At 39.4% G+C, this 17,973-nt stretch overlaps 1 protein-coding gene across 1 annotated transcript in view; it reads right to left on the bottom strand.

Moving 5' to 3' along the window:
• TUNAR (transmembrane neural differentiation associated intracellular calcium regulator) overlaps positions 1–17,973 on the bottom strand; it is a 164,228-nt gene that overhangs the window by 57,850 nt on the left and 88,405 nt on the right. Inside the window, exon 2 of the mRNA XM_087747640.1 lies at positions 8,516–8,635. The gene's annotated coding sequence lies outside the window, so the exon portion shown is untranslated. The remainder of the gene's footprint in view (positions 1–8,515; positions 8,636–17,973) is intronic.

Below are 17,973 nucleotides of genomic sequence, written 5' to 3'. Positions count from 1 at the left end.
TGCTGTCAAGAGTGTGGGAAATGGATCTGGTGAAAGGCAAGTTACAGGCTTTGTAAGATGCTACCCTATATGTATGTGCTAAGCAGTGATGCAAAAAAGTATAAGAAGGCTTGGTAAAAAGGGGAACATGACAAGATGCTCCACATGAATTGGAAGTTATAAAGACCAATTTAGCACAATATTTTAGAATAGATAATAAGAAACTACAAATGACAAAAACAGAAGTTCGCAATGGAATATGCTTAAAAGTAAAATGGACAAAATACTGGAAAACATTCAGTGTGCATAGAAAGAGGGAACGGAGGCAAAACCAGAAGGAATGAGCTTCCACAGCCCAGTGAGGGATGCTGTCAAGTTCTAGACCCTCAGCACCGAAATCTGGAGTTTTGCCATATGCAAGTCACATCTTGTGACTGATATAAACCCAATAATCCGGTGACTGAAGGTTCATCAGTAATGGTTCTTTTTAAAGGCTCTCAAAGAAGGCTTGTCTTTATCCCCAGGACAGTGGAAGCAGGACAGCCTAACTAACCCACTTCCCCATCGAGCCCATTTTTTCAGAACAAGAATCACCTCCTTTGATTTATCTGATCCCTCAGAAGAAACAACAGACATAGCACAAGCTCTTCTTATAATGCCAGGAAGAGTTAGGGATGCTTCTGAATGCGAGTAAGAATCATCAGTAAATATAGCAAGCACTGTGATAATCACAGGTAATAGCAACAAGATGGCATGCTGTCCCCTCGCTGAAACTGTGCACTAAAAGCTCGTGGAAGACAGATACTTACAGACTCAAACTGTCTCTTGGATGTTGGCATTTATACCAACTATTTTGGAAAGAGAGGACTACTTAATTCATTTAAACGGCTGAAAAATGGAAGTGGTGATTGTGATTTATGTTATAGATTAGAAGTTATGTGCTTTCATGCAGGAAATAGAAACTCTGAACACAAGACCTTCTCCAGCCTGCTGGCTCAAACTCAAAATTTCCATCTTCCACCAGCATGGCTTAACATTATTGTCTGAAAGGAAGATTTGGATGGGAATCACTTTCCTGCAGAAGCTGTGTCATCATGCAATAAAGAATTCACTGTTCTCATATACTAATAAATTTACTACTCAAATTTACTAACAAATTAAGAATGTAATTTCATTTGAAAATGAAAAATAAAGGCAAAGTCACTATTAAAGAGAATTCATCTGTGAATGGCAAATTGCCTCCTGGAGCAAATGCACTCATTACGTTCAAAGAAAGCATGAGATCTCCCACAGTTAAATAAAACTAGTAGGAAAAATAATTGCTTGATAAATCAGAGTAATTAAATTTTGCACATGTGAATGCTACTGCACCTCTGTCTTCAGTGCAACAAGGCCAGCCCTGTAGCACAGAAACAGCACATAAAGCTCAGCCCTTTACTCCCTGAAAAATCTATTACTGAAAGAAATGGCGCACCTTTTCTCTGTTAGCTCTTCATTAATGAGGAATGGGAAATCATGCCCCACGAAGCTACTGGGATCAGAGCAGTCAAAAACAGTGGTTACACTATCTAGTTCCTATTCAGCTTCTGCCAATATTCAACTGATCATTAGTGTGTCTTCTAGCATTTTAAAAACATCTTATTTTAAAGTAATAGACTCTGTTTTCCTTTGGGAACCTGCCTGACAGGTCATTTGTTAGTTGGTCTGCCTTATATGTTAATTTTTGAATACAAGGTAAATACCTCTGTTTCCAGTGATAACCTTCAATAGGACAGATACTTCCCCATGAGACCTTTAAACTTTATAGGTACTCTGATTGCTCTGTATTAATACTGAAAGAAAGCTTCTGCAATTATCCTTTCAAATTCTAAATATTAAATCTTGACCATTTGAAATATTTTGTGTTTAGGCTATCTAAACACAGTTATCTACATGTAGGCACACACACATGCATCAGTTGTTCATCTGCCTGCTGTACTCAGCAGAAATCTATCCAATGCAACACAGATCATGATTCAGTTCACCCTAACCTAGGGAACCAGCAGGTGCTGAGCTGAATCACTCGCTCAGCTCCAGTGACTCCAAGCTTGATCTTTAATCGACTCTAATAAGGGCTTTGGTACCGAGGGCTCAATCCATTGCCCACACAGAGGGAGGCAGCACCATTTGAGATGAGACAGCATAACCTGCCTGTCCTCCTACTGGCCATAGGTCTCCCAGACCCGCCAGGGTGTCTTGCATACTCTAGGGCATCTGAAATGGCAGCAGTTCCTGTGTGTGGGCAACTGAGGCAAGCCTTTAGCCCACAAACAGACAACTACATGTAGGCATAACAAATTAAGGTATCTTAGTTGCCATCTGAATCTCTGGAATTTAGGAACTTGAACAGGATCTATATCTGGAAAGCCACGTTACAGCCACGGTGCATGCAACACTCATAAGAAGTGGCTAATTTTGGTTTCCCTCCTATAATTCAAGAGGAGACTAACAGGAGAAAAGCACAGCACAAGCTCATTCATATATGTTCCTCAAAAGTACAAGGATGTATTGCATACACTGTCTTCTGAACCAACCAAGCAGAAAGCACCAGTAATCACTTCCAAAAGGGTTACAGAAGTGTGATCTTGGGGCTTAAAGGTCCTTTTAAGGCATAGTTATATGGACAGATTTAGATGGTCATGAGATAACTCACTCCACATTTCATATCACCTCAGGTTTGCAAGCCATCTAGACGCATTATCATAGGATAGTATTTGAGCTAAAAGTTCACACCTATCAGCTTCTTTGTGCAGGCTCAGTAGCTGGCAAACTTGGCTACACTCCAAGCTGGAGCTGGCCTGTGCTGCAGTATCTTGGAGCATGGATAGCATCAGTAGTAACCTTTGATCATTTAGATGTATTCAGACATTTTGATGCTGACCCCCTTACTGCAAAATCACCACAATTTTGGTAAATTGAGATGTCAGACAACAAAAGACTCATGATGCACTGAGGCATTGTATCTACATAGAAACACAACTTCATCTTTGGCAGTCTACATTTGACAAAAAAGAGATGTTGCCTTTCATCAAGAGAATCCAAGCAAAACATATTTTGCCAATAGCCTACTGTTCTGTAAAAATCAGTTCCCTAAACCAGTTTCCCTAAAAAAGTTCAGACAATCTTATTACCCATGTGATCTCCGTGAATTTAGTCTCATCTTAACTTCTCCACTGCAGCATTTTTGTAGGAATTGACCATAATAAATGTGATTATGGATGCAGGTTTACACAGGCCTAGTTTCCAATGTAACTTATCCATTAGGCGGCTGGCTATTCTATTAGATTAGATACTGCTAAATGACTGAGTAAGGCCTTTGAGCTTCTTCCCAATATGCCTCTTGTGTGTATGTGTCATGTCTGGCAAAAACTGTGGTGTCCACCGAGAGAAAGACGACATGCAGCAGATGCTCGACTGCATTACTTTTCCTGCTTTACTGCAGTGACTGCTCTGAGAAGTAAACAATACACTCAGTAAAATAAACTACTACAAATGCTTGCTATGGGTTGTATAATTTGATTATTACCTTGTTCATTCTCTTTTCTTAAACAGCTTTGTTCAAATTCCCCTACCAATCTATGTACTCCTGAATTTTTATCAGCTATATCTCTTCTCTCCAGGCAGAGCCCACACTTCCTTTTAGCTCCAAGACTGTTTTCTCTCTTTTCCGAAACAGTTCTCAATGTCTATATGTAGGATTGTTTTATTGTTTTTGTAAGTCATTTCTTCTTGGAATTAATTCCTGCTTTTTGACTAAGGGATGACATGTTCTATAAAGTATTCAGTCTCTAAATCAGACAGTGAGAGAAAAAACTATGATGTTTCCTGTTTTCAGAATTCAAAGAGCAGCTGATGTCAAAAAGCACAATAAAAAAAGGTGACTTTAAAACAATATGGTTCATGAGGACACTGCCTTTTAGGGTCAATGTCCAATTTATCTCAGTGCACATGCAGAGTGAGGACTGCAAAGTAAGACTAATGAGCATGGCAGAAACATACGCAGTAATTCATCATCACAACAAAGCACAGCACAATTATCAGGAATTTCAGACGCCTGTAGGCTTAACACAATTACAGGGAAACAAATTGTTTGGTCTGCTCAGTTAGAAGTGCAAGAATGCTGGACCAAAAAATAGAAGGGGATTGTTGCCACCTATATACACAAATCATCCTTTTATGATATGACAAATGTACAATTTGGCTTTCTTTTTTGGTTTGTACACTGAAATTGTATTCAGTGCCTGCCCAAATAGGTCTCCATGTTCTGCAACAGGACACGTCACAGAAAATGTGGGAAGAAGAGGCAGTTGGCTGCAGGGGTAGAGGAGTTAATGGATATAACCACAACACCTTTCTCATGCTTGCCAAAGATTTTAATACAGAAATAGTTCTCAAGTAAGACTGGAAGGCAGGGAAACCTTTAATTAGTTGGAATTTACTTACTTCAAAAAAATTGCCTCTGCTTGGTGTTTCTTACTGAGAAAAGACTAACATCAGCATCATCTTGTGAATAATGGGGTTTGGTCCTGTTCCTGGTTTTCAGCTACCTGGAGTACAGTTTAGGCTCCTGTTTACTTGACTTTCCTCCCGGAGGACCACTCTTCTGCAGGAGAATTAAAGCTATGCAATGCTTACACAGACATTTCTTGCACTTCTGATAGCAGAGAACAAGACCCATTCTGAGTAAGCACTAATAATAGACAACACTGCAAGTAGCTGCTGGGGGCTCACATGCCTGAGAGACATAATACTAAAGGTGAAGTCACTGTTGAAAGAAGCAAATAGATTGCATTTGCTATCACAGATCTCTACTGTGTTTCAGTGATCATGCCACTTAGGTAAAGTGGGACTTTGAGAGCAAAAGTCTAATTAAAATAAGTAGGCATTATATAACCATGCTTGGGAGGCAAATTTTCTGCAATATTCCTTAGTGACTAGGAGCTGCCTTTCTTTAAAGCATTTATACAGCTCAGCTCTAGCAATTTAATGGTTGGGAGATGATAAGAAAATAAATTAGATTTTGGTACACAGCAGTCAAATTAATTTCAGGGGTATATGTAACTCTTAGCACTCAGTATCCATAACCACATCGTGACCCATATCAACATTAAGGTCCCAATTTTCCAGGGAAGGTTGGATAGCACACATCACACAACTGCTTTTTAGAAGACATCATCATGCTGCAGAAATGTCCTGTATACAAATGTCATGGTTCAGGGAATGCCTTAGCTCCACCAGGTTATCCATCAGTGTTAGGACTGCACTGGTGAGGCTCCAGGGCCGCATCTGGCCCAGGGAGAGGATTTACCCCTGGTCCTTTTTTTTGTTTTAATTGGTTTATCTCTGTTGCTTTCATGTTCTTCTTCCTCATCTCATTTACTTTATTGATCCTGTCTTTCCTCCTGTTTCTCTCTTTCCTGGTTACTTCTAGATTAGCACCAGGATAGGAACTCCCATGGGGAGCCCCATTTGGCCACTTTCTACTAAGTAAAACAGCCAGACTTGGCAAAGGGAAGATACTCTTGTCAGAAGCAATGGGGAAAATTGCTGGGAGGGTCCAGCTTGGGTGTCATAGGTTTGGTGATAATCTGTCATGCTGCTGCAGAGTCCAAGTAACAGTGCAGCCACTATGCATTGCCAGCACTTCTCTAAATTACGCCTGTGAAGCAACCATGTAAGGTGCAAAGATACTTAAGCTCATTCACTATGCAAGAGCCTGGTTTGCCAGCACTGCTTTCTTAAAGCGTGACTCACAGAACTCAAGTAGTCTCCAGCAAGGAGGAGCCTGCTGCAATCAATAAACACCTTATGGGCAAAAATATACCAACCCTTAAAAACAGCCTGAAATTAATTTCACTGGATGGGTGAATTCTGCCAAGTTCTTTGAATTCTCACAAACCAGTTTCATCTACTCTTAATTTACAGATCTACTTTTTAAAATGTAAACAACTTTCAAATAAGATTTTATTGCATTTGAATATCATTCTTGTCATGTTCTGTACTTTCTTATTTCATTTCCAAAGAATTTTGTGATGATTAACTCATGCATTATGTGGTGCCATGTATAATGCTTCCTTGTGACAATAACTCAAATTGCTGCTTTCGTACATCTTCCTGTCTCTCACTCTTCTTTCATTTTTATTCCAGTGTAACTAGAAGATCTATACCCTCACTCATATGAACAGAAACATTTTCAATTAAATAGTTCTGGCTCCTTTTGCCAACTGACTGCCAGCTCACACAGACTAGAGCAATGGCTAAGTGAAAGTATTCATCAACTACAGCTTTGCTTCCAGTTGCTACAGAGCTCACTTTCTCATGAATTCTGCTGGACCTTAATCTGCAGAGCTCAGGCACTCATCAAAACAGGAACTGATGAAAAGCTGTTCATGAAAATACTCTAAAAAGATTTGTGGGGTATTTTTTTGTTCTTGGATTTCTGATGGGTGTCAATGAGTTTTATGTGAACTCTTCAAATGACTGGTTAGTCAATAAGGCATACAGCAAGCATTTAGTTCAAACAAGAAAAGAGTGAGCTCATATCTTTACATTTTTTTTAAACACCAGCACAGTTTGATATGTTGACTAATTACTGAGTTTCACCAATACCACTCAAAATAAGATGCAGCAATATTAACCCGTCATTCTGGATATCAAGAGAGAAAGAGAACTCCTGGAAGTAACTGATCATGGATGAAAAGGAAATAATTTGTTAGAACATTAATTGTTCTTAACCTGGATAAAGATGCAGACAGATCCATTTCATTTTATCATTTGAGTAGAAGAAATAGGGCTAAAGCAGTAAAGTCCAATAATTCTGACAGCGATGTAAGAACACATATAACATGCATAGAAAACCTACAAGGGGAAATGCTGAAAAATCTAGGAGGGAATAAATTGACAGCAAAAGACATGCCATCAAGGGAGACTTGAGGCTTGTCTTGCATTTTAGTTGTCTTTGATCACATCAGTAGTAGCCTGTTACTGCTCACCAACTCCATATCCCAAACCTATCTAGATAATGGTAAGAAAATTCAGGAGAGGAAAACTCAACAATCAGGAGCAGGCACAGATTGAGCACTTATTTTCCACAAAGCGTCCTATGCACTAGTGTCCCTACAAAGCAAAACCCAGAATGAAAACAGCAAGGTCTAGGCAAATAGATGTACGAGGTGAGTAACTTTTTTGAGCCTGTTCAGCCAGGGCTGGCACTAGGAAACTCTATCATCCTGTAACAAGAAATACAGTCTAAAAAGATGTATTAAGGGTATTAAGTCCACCTTCTTGTGAGAGCAGGACTGTTCTCAAAATGCTCTGAGCAGCAGTTTCTAGCTGAGCTTTAAATGCACGAAACAATGTCTTTTCTATTTCGCCTTGAAATATATCCAAGCTTGGGATTCAGTATTCAGAGGCTTTTGCTGTTGTCTACTTACAGATGCTACACATACAATAGAAAACCACAATTTACAATAGCTGGGCATATACCAGACTGTGCTCAATCAGTAAAAATGTTTTCTTATCTGCATTTAGGGGCTATATAGACGCAACCTCAATAGCTGCCAGACACTAGCATGGAAAGGGCCTTAGTCTTTTACATCACAACCTGATCGCCTGTTCTTTTATCCTATTACTCCCACAGACACAGCACCCCAAGGAACATCTCCAGACAGAATCTTCCTCCTTGCTGTCAAGGTCACTTATGGACATTTGTTGATACTCACCTACCCTCAGTCAGTAAGCTGAAAGACATATCACTTTCTTTTGTACTTCCTCATCTAATAATGTTTCCCTCTGAATTGCCTCCAGTTCACTGCACTGTTAATTAGCTTTTACGCATTACCAGAGATGGATACATCTCAGCAGTGACTTAAGTGATTTCTCTATAGCTTGTTTCAGTTTCCATTCATAAGACACTTCAATCTATATTAGTCAAATTGTTTCCCCCTTGTAGTACTTTAGCATTTAAATAATATCTCTCATTCTAAAGTAAAAAAGGACAGAGCGGCTGAGGAAGTAAAAGTCCAAATACAGTCTTTGCCTGAAACACTCAGGTTGGCCAGGACAATATAACATTTTCTGAGTGTTTGTCAACGCAGTGTTTTCTACATGTCTTTTGGATTATTAAACAAGAATAGCTGAGCCTTGGTTTAAATACCAATATAATGGGACCTTAGTTGTTTAGAAATATCATTTTAAGCCAGTTTCATAAAAAAAAAAAAAATCCCAAACCTTGTAACCACCACCACACCTATATAAGACAGTCATGTGTCACTGTGGCAAGTATTTCTTTAACAGACTGTAAACAGCACACAGCCTTTCATGCACATTTTAAGGACATATTTATAGCTCACATAGACTTTCCATTTTTATTACCTAATTATTAGAGAGACAATTTGCATCATTAAACAGTTCATACAGTGTCTGAACCTCTTAGCATTACAATGAACATGGCTATAAAATTATTTAGCTACATAATACCAGAATGTTTCTGACTTACACAAATGTTGAATCATTTAGAGGGTTAAAGCAGAGTTTTCCCAAGCTGTTGGTCTATAGACTCCTGTCAGCGGTCTGCAGCTGAAGGTTTATAGCTGTCTGGTTACACGGTGCTCTTTCCCTATGGATAGTGGGGAGAGAAGAGATTAATAAAGAACAAACATTGACCAAGAAAAAATATTTCGGTTTATCAATAGCAGTAAAATATTTTTTTGCTAAAGACTGTAGCCTTACAGTTTCTCCTAATAACTTTTGCATTTGATTATGATTTTGTCAAAGAGATTGTTTATACTGATGTTTTCTCTTTCAGACTGTTTTCTCTTTTCCAATCCCTCCATTTCTGAGAAACAGACTAGAGAAGATGCTATTTTTAAGATATTTTTAACAGGAAAAACAGTTCACAATCTCGGAAACAGGTAAAAAGAGAAGTGTCAGCTGGCTTAGGCAGAAGCTTGCTGCTGACTAAAATTCAAAAAGTGAGTGTACAAAGAATGGAAGCAAGAAGAGGCAATGAAACAGGAGTACAACTGCATGGTTTGGGGCAAAATCAGGAAAGCCAAAGCCACCTGAAGCTCAAATTATGGAGGCTAACACAAGGAGGGATTCTACAAGTCCCTGAGCCTGCAAAAAGGAAGTTCAGCAAAAACATGGGTGTGCTGATGGGTGGAGAAGAAGAACTAGTAGTGAACAGTACTGGAAAGGCTGAATGCCTTTTTTGCCTTTGTCTTCACAGGCAAAGCCTGCTCCTGGACCTCTGCGTATAATATAGTCTGCAAAGAGCGGCAACCAGCAGCAGGGGAGCAATAGGCCAGGAACTGCTTGCAGGCTGGACATACTCAAAATCTAAGGGGCTGGTATGGATGCCCACAGAGGTGACCAACATGACTGTGAGGCTATTACCTATCACCTGTGAAAAACTGCAACAATCAGAGGAGGTCCCTGATGACTAGAAAAAAGGCTAACATAATGTCCATTTGAGGGGAATGGTGGCTACAACAGATGCCAAGCCACAATTCAACACACAGTGATCTTAATAAACTCAAGGATTAGGACAGCAGAAACCTCATGATGTTCACCAAGGAATAGTGCAAAGTTCTGTCCCTGGGGAGGAATAGCCCCATGTCACAGTACAGCATGGGAACCTACTGGGCAAGTAGCAGCCCTGTAGAAAAGGGCCCAGGAATGACTTATCACAATTAGTTGTAAAGAAGAATTGTATTTGTACTTCCATTCCACATGCCGTCCTCTCATCTGTGTCTCTAAATTATTCTGCTTCCTTCATTCTCCAGTTGCACATAACTAACACATTCTACTAGGATCCAGCTCTCCATGTCCTCATACCTCCCACCACACGTTTCACCATCTCCAGCTTTTGCCTCCTGCATCCCAGGCCCATGTTACAAACCTGAAAACATAAGTCTAAGTACAGTCTTGGGTGCTGCTCAAAGGTCCTGGGTGCAAGCTAAGGAGTCACACAGAAACAAGTTTCTGTTCCTCATCTAGTATACCTCCTACTCTGCTGCCTTAGAGCAATCTTTTAGCTCCATGGCACATTTGAGATAAAAAGCCAACCTCTATTAACTCAGGAGAGAAACACCTCTGACTGCCTCATTGTCCCCAGAAGGTAAGAGCCTAAACACAAGCAGTGAGGCATGAAGTTACTGTAGTGCAACTATTCTTCGGTTACTGCACGTGTATGGACTATTACCCCCAACATCTTCAGAATAATACAGAATAATTTGATCTAAGGTGATTTGCCTTATTCTTAATGGTGATTTACCTCACTGTTAAAGGTGATTTACCTTGTTGCAGCTGGGTTACCTTCCTTGTGCATTAAAATATTAAAACAATTGCTATAGTACAGATGGTGCGTGTAACTTGGTAAACATGACAAGAATGAAAAGCATTTGGCAGGACAGGTTTGGACTGCAGGTGGCTGAGGCCCTTCCTGGATAGTGGACAGCCACTGGGAGGTCCTCAATATCTGCTGTTGGGCAGACTAGAATCACATCAGCATGGGAATCTGGGTCCCCCAGCATGCCCTGGCAGTGGGGCTGCACAGATGGTAGGGGTTCAAAGCTCTTTTGGGCAGAGGAGACACTTAACTTGGGCCCCAAGACATCTCAGAGGCCAACCCAACCACACAGCCATCAATCAGAAAGGAGAGTGGTACCAACCTAAATTTCTAAGAAAAATAAATGCATATTTTTTCAGCCCATTTTGGCCTAAAAATGTGATTAGTTTCAGGATAGCCTCAAGTAAGTTTTTTAAATGAATAAAATGTTTAACAATTTTGTTTTGTCCTACTCCAGTTAAACATGCCATAATTTCAGTATACATAATTTCCATAAACAGTTGCTGAATTTGGCACTTGATTATATATGTAGAAGAGTTTTGACCTGCGTTTTGTTATAACTGCCTCTGCAACTTCCACAATACCCCTTTATTTCTCTGTCATTGTCTCCTCATCTTACTTAATGACATTAGTTCTAATTCCTATTCTAATAAACTCATATTAAGAGCCACAGATAAAAAGGGTGCAGAAACAACATTTACTACTACACAGAAAATAGACCTGCAAGCTGCTGGTCTCAAAAATACATTTCAAAGTACTTTTTTTTTTTTTTTACCCAATGATGACTAAAATCAAGTTCAGGAATATGCTCAAGAATACTTGTTTATTAAAACGTAAAAAGTTTTCAACACCACAAAATGGAGACTCAATTGCTCAAAGATTATGAGCAATTCCAAAGTTTCTTAGGCCTAATGAAAAACTGGTCTAACTCTATTAGTTATCCAAGTATTACAACTTGCACTGCAGGATATTAAAGATTCATGCCAGCAGAGATTTAAGCTCATGAAAGCAGAACAATACTTAATGGTTAGTGAACTGCATTGGAATATTCCTTAAAGAAATTTCTCTTCTTCTCTGTCTATGCTACAATACATTTTATTTCACTCAACCCATGTGAAAACTGCAAATTCTTAAACAGGTTAGGGGTTTCCTGCTACCCCAAAATTCAAGCAGAACTTGTGGATGTCCACGTCTAGGCCTGTGCTTCATAGAGCAAACTGGTTTCACAAAAGCAAGAAATTTTAAGAATTACTGGTTAGCCCTAAACTTATAAGCAATAATGAAAAAGAATAACTGTAACGAAAACAGAAAATTCAGTAGGAAGAACCTTTCCAGAAATGTAAATTTGGATACTGAAATACACTGTAGTGAGAAGCAAACTTGCATGAAAGATACACTGCAGTTCTTTCTAATGCCTCTGCTTCAGTTTTAACCTAGTGAGACACCAATGAGCATGGAAACAATAATTATATTGGCATCCTATATTTCTGGTCTCCCAACAGTTTTTCCTCTCAAACATGTTATGCCACAGCTGCATTCTATGAATATTTTGAGCTTGATTATAGAGCTCCTGCAACCTGTTTTATACTGTTTATGCCAGGCAATAACCCAAAAGAACAAAAACAGGCTAATGCTTGGAGAGATGCTATGAGCATAGCTTCCTAGCCACGTGCACATAATAAGAATTCACAGTGCTACCTATGAAATCTCCTGCTAATCTAATGCTTGGGAAAGTACAAAAATCTTAATGTAGCCATCAGTTTTTTGCCTGCATTTACCACAAACATTCTATTTCCTCTAGTTACCTGATGTCCACAGGAAAAAAGCTTGTATTCAATTGGCCCCTAGCCATTTTTTAGGCTGTTCAGACTATACTGCAGCTCTTACCTAACATACAGCAGGGTCAGGTAGGTCAAACCTACCTGAATTGCGTTTTTCTGCCAGGTTTCATGGACAACATCATTCCTTTCAGGGCAAAAAATTCTGTCTTCCCTAGCCTGGGGATTTCCCTTCTGTTGTCTATCACTATGCTTTTCACATATATTACACTTATCCATGTATGTTTTCACTTAAGCATACCTGCCTGAGCAATCAGTACATGTCCTGCTTCAACCAACTCTACCTTTATCCCCATTCCATGCTGTCAGCACCTACCTGTTGGGACTACTGCTCCCACTGTATCTCCAAACCTGCTTTGCTACACACAGCTCCTCCCTTCTGCCACCTCCAAAAAACCAGCGTGTTCCTATGTTACTTTATGCTGCCACAAGAATTAGTGCAGCCCCACACCAAACTATGTCAGGCAACCAGTGCAGATTAAAACTTAGCAAACAAAAAAGCAGCGAGCCTCTTTCTTCAGCAGTGCTGCATTTTGCCATCTTCAAGTATTTGTATTAGTCTGGGATCAGCATTAAGAACTCTAGCTTCAGAAATTCTGAGCATCCCTGAAGTATAAACAATTAATATTCTAAATATCCCTTAACGAACTGATCTTGCTAGAGATCAGAGTTTCTGAAGCAGGAAAGCTTAATCCTTCCCAGCTTCAGTTTATCTGCCTGCAGTCCAATTTTTGACTCCCAGAACATGTCTGGGAACCATCACAGCTTGTTAGCGCAGAGCTAGTGATCTCTTCTCTGATGGCTCCTTCTCCAAAGGGGAGGGTGTCGTGTCCAAGACCTGGGGTCCCTGGTTCAGCTTAACTTGAAACACCTCAGGAGCTTCTGCCATGGGTTCTCAAATGATCAACGTGTTTTACTTTCCTATGTATCCCTTATGCTGTCTCTTCATTTTCTGTGAGCTGCAATTTTTAGACATTATCAAGACAGGCAGGCATCACAGGCCACTTTATTTTTGGAGACCGGTGTGGATGGAGAGAAGCGAGACGTATATTGTGGTCTTTCTATAGACTTTGTTTTTGTTCTTCAACATTTTGGTCTCCTGGTTTAAATGGATAGATAGGTAATTCAAACTTGGTGTCTGTTGTCTCACAGAAAAAACATGATCGTCATCACTCTAAATATTCTGCTCACGTGTAGTCATCCATACCAAGCCTTACACTTCGGAAGGTTTGCATATCGAAAATTTAATTAACAGATATAGTCCATTTCCATGTGTCTTCCTCTAAAGGTTACTGCAACAACATTTCCTGAATATCCTTTAACAATTTAATGGCAGCCTGGCAGTGGTATCATGACAAATAAGTTTAAGTGACATACAGTTTGCAGTGGCAGAATACAAAGTATAATGAAGCAATGTACTTCTTATGGAGATGTGACATGAAAAACATTGACCTGTGGTCCTAAGTAATTTTCATACGACAAAAGCTTTCTGAGTAATAAAAACAAATCAGTCAATGTTCTGAAAGACTAATATAATAAACCATCACGGAAGCTATTCAGCTGTGTTAACTCCATTTAGTGAAACAGGAGTCATTATTATTCCACCTTTGTACTTAAAGTTTGGTGATAACATTAGCTGCACTATGACAAAGTAGCTTTCTTGATTAATGGGAGATACCTCCAGAAATGGCAGTGGGACTCAACTCAGAAACATATGCTACCTTGCTGGTCATATTAAACAAAGCCAGCTTGACATTAGGAACACAGGGCTGGACTTAAATGACAGGACAGAATATTAATTGCAGTGGCCCTGCATGAAACATTGCCAACTCAGAGATTGTTTATATTAAGACAAGTGACTAGAACATGAGGTGGATGAAAGAGGGGTCAGGAGTGCAAATATTCTGCATGGGAAGGGGAAAAAAAGGAGAAAAAAAAAGTACCTTCAGTCCATGAATCCCAAACTGATTCTCAACAAATGGATACTATACTGCTTTGTGAGAGAAACAAAGTGGTGCCTCATAATTTCCTTTGCAAGGTAAAGAAGTTGTATTGCTACAGGCACTGAGACTGGGAGAAATTAAGTGATTTACAATAAATTTGTGGTGCAGGTAGAATAGAATCACAGGCTATGATTACAAACTGTGCTTTTTAACTCTAAGCTCATCCTTCCACACACACTGAGCAGCCATCATTTCCTGAGGATCTGAAATGTCATAACGATTCTTTTCTTTATCAGCCCCGCTCTCATTTACAAGTATCTTTGCCACTCTGGTTTCTAAATGAGACAGTATTTGGAAATATCAAGGTACCAGGGGAGACGTCATTGAAGTATTTCTGATCTGAACTGGAAATAACCTGCTGGAAATTTTTCAAGAGACCCGGAAGACCTCCTTTTTAACCACTCCTTTCCTTATCCTGCAGTGATTTTTGGAGACTTTACATACTTAACAAACCAATTCTGTCCTAATCTATACCACAAGCAACTTCACTAAACCCAGTCAGGATTTTGTCCAGTGAAATAAGCACAAAAGCCAAAAGCTGTCAGCAGGGACTTTCTGGAATATACCACAAAAAGTTGTGAAGTATTTTCTTGAGAAGGGGGTAAATGGACATGCAGAGCAGAATAGAAGGGTAGAGAAAAGGAGGTAAATGAAATGAACAGATAATACAGGCAGAGCTGAAAAAGGCATCACAGATAAAGATATGCAACACCTCTGCACAATTAGCAAAACGTAAGGTAGCCAGTCTATGACTGAAAGGGCTGCATAAAATGAGAGTGTTTGAAAGTTCTGCACAAATTCAGAAGAGTTGTTCCTGCTGATGCAACATGAACAATTAATTGTGATGGACATAATACTGAGAGATCCCACTTGAATTCAGGTCTACCAGGCACTGCACAAGCAAACTGGTAGACAATTTCATGCCCTATCAGCTTAAGATATGAAATGATAAGAGTAGACAATGAAACAGAACTAAGAAAAAAATTTGTCAATGTGCCTGTTATTAGATCTGTGTGTAAAACTAGATTATGAATAAGTCTACCAAGAATAGCAGCAGGTGCCATATCAAAATATATCATGGTAAGAAAATCAAGGACTTCACCCCTATAGAAGACAAGGCACTCAAGTATTCTGGGCTCTGGGAAAAAAAATCCTGTCTCAGCAAAGATGAAAAAATTCCTACCACCTTTAACTGACAGTAATATTTAATTGTGACTCCTCTTTGAATGGCTTTTCAAGGGGAAATTTTAAATACTCTATTATTTCTTTCATATCATACATCTTAAACATAAAATGAAATTTCCAGTGCAAAACTGAATTTACATAATCTAGATAACAACTGAAGTTTCAGTTCCCCAGCAAAAATGAATATCAAAAACACTGTATGATTGCAAAAGAAGTTTGCTTTAAGAATTTGGCACTCATGCTGGTTATTATAGTATTTTATATACTTAGATCAGTTACTACCACTTGGATAGGTTTAGGAGATCCTGTGCTTGTTTACAGTCATTAAGCAACCTTTCATGAAACATACATGTTATTCACAAGCTTATGATCAATTAACCTTCAAAGGTACTTTCAAAGGGACTGCTAGGATTTACAAAAAATAACATATCAGCCCTATTTTCTAAGCCTCAACTTGTGTAGTTGATATACAATTAAAAAAAAAAAAATTACATATTGTCTTTGTAAAAGCCTGGTTGAATGTTTTTGTCTCTTACCGTCACCCCTTAGATCAAGTTCTTCTGTTACAGACTTGAACATGAATACCACAGTGAGATGGTGGAGAACAGCACAGGAACATCTCCCATTCCTCAGCCTACATCCCATGCTGTGCTTTTCATATAAGTTCAGCACAGAAGCTCTCATTAAGAAAGAGGGAATGCAATGATATTGTTGTATTTCTTAGAGGCTGATTGGCTGAGTTGCTCAAAATTATGGCAGCCTGCATAAACTCCCTGTGGGCTGTCTGTTGTGGCTTCTCTCACTAAGGAAATAAGGTGGTGTGACTCCTTCCCAAAGGTCAGCCCTGAATCCTATTCCTCCTGCAGAAGCAAAACCAGCAAGCCGGGTTCCCCAGGGCTCATTCTCTCACCATGCAACACCTTCTCGCACATCCTCTCTGCTTATCCCTTTCTTTCCCATGGCAGGCGCAGCCCCAAGCTCCATCTTTGGGGCAGCAAAATTCAGTTTTTCTTATAGTAGTGAGAAACCTTGAATCAGCTTCATTTAGCCAGATTACACTGTAAGTTTCTCCAAAGGGAGCAAAGAAGTGTGTGATCAGACACGCTCTTTCTCTACTCTCCAAAATGAAAAAAATAAATGTAAACGTTAAGTAGATCTGTTTTGGCACTGTCATAACAACTTAGGGAAACGTTATAGACAAACTGAATGTAGACTCACAGTGAATCACTTTGCTCTGGAAGGATTTATTCTCTCTTGATACCAGCTGAATTTGTCCTGAATTGAAAGAGAGGCAAAAAGATCTCATGAAGTCAGATAATCAGAAATAAACTTAGCAAGATAAAGCAGATGAATGCTTGTCTTGCCCTTTTATTGATTTAGCTTTAACTTCTGCATAAAGACCTCTGCAAAACCTCAGAAAATTCAGCCAAGGGTGGCATAGCAGTTGACCCCATTAAGGAGGTACAAGGATTGTAATGTGTTGAAGAGTCTAAACTCCCCAGTCTCCCAGATGATTTGCAGACAGGGAGAGGAGCAGTGGGACATCCTCTCTCTAGGCATTAGCTCCTCCTAGAAGGTGAATCGCAGGACCATGACCCCAGTCACAGTCACTCTGCAGAGATGACTTCCGCTGCTTCTCCAGAAACACTTCTCCAGAAACATTCCTCTTTATAGTAAAATAACCTTTGGTAAGAATACAGAAGTGAGTTAGTCAAAACTACACATAGGTATAGCATAGGCCCTCTGGACCTTTGTGAAATGCAACAGGAAAGAAGTGGCCACTGTCATAATTAACAGATAAATCTAATGTACAATCCAACAGCTCAGGAGAGCACCACAATATTCTCCCTGCCCAGGACAAAGCAACGGTCGTCTTGTGCCCTAGATTGGAGCCATATGACTCCTTCAGCCCAGTCTACTTTATGCCCAAATCCAAAATCCTATTTTACTTTGCTCTGGTTTAAACGCTACAAAAACTTAAAAAAAAAAAAAAATTAAAAATGGTTCTTAGATATTTTGCTGAATAATTTGACTCAATACCACCCTGATTGACTCCCTTTCCAGAGGTGTCTGTGACGTTGAGATGTTTTGAATTGGCCATATTATAGAAGGGATGACTGTTTACAAGATATTATGTATATAAGCAGTTTTGCTCTTTTAGTCTTAGCTCTGTGAACAGGGCTGGCCCTAAGGCAAAGCTTAAGGCAGAAAGTGAAATACATTTTTTAAAGATTGTTTGTTAATTGAGCCCTAAACTGCTTCCCTGTTCCTTGCCACTTTTATCCTAACATAAGAACAAATCAATGTTAAGGCACTCTGCCAGATGCTGGGCAACTCAGACTACTCTGAGCCTTCTCTCACTTCCTTGGCAACTGAGATCTCTCAGCACTACCCAAATTTTGCTCAGCATCTAACAGGATTCAGTCCTAAATGGGCTGCAATCTGCATATGAATATTTTAATTACCTGCTGCTATACAGAATGAAAACAACCAGCAAAGCACAAACAGCTCAACTAAGAACTTTTAAGCTGTGTGACAGCAATGGTTCTATAATTTCAGCCTGTTTATTATGCTTTGG

The sequence above is a fragment of the Nipponia nippon genome, unplaced genomic scaffold (genome assembly GCF_047370975.1).
Source record: "Nipponia nippon isolate SJK-2023a ecotype South Korea unplaced genomic scaffold, ASM4737097v1 scaffold_11, whole genome shotgun sequence".
Taxonomy (NCBI): Eukaryota; Metazoa; Chordata; class Aves; order Pelecaniformes; family Threskiornithidae; genus Nipponia; species Nipponia nippon.
Note: the sequence above shows the minus strand (reverse complement) of the source record. Positions and strands in the feature narration are given on the sequence as shown.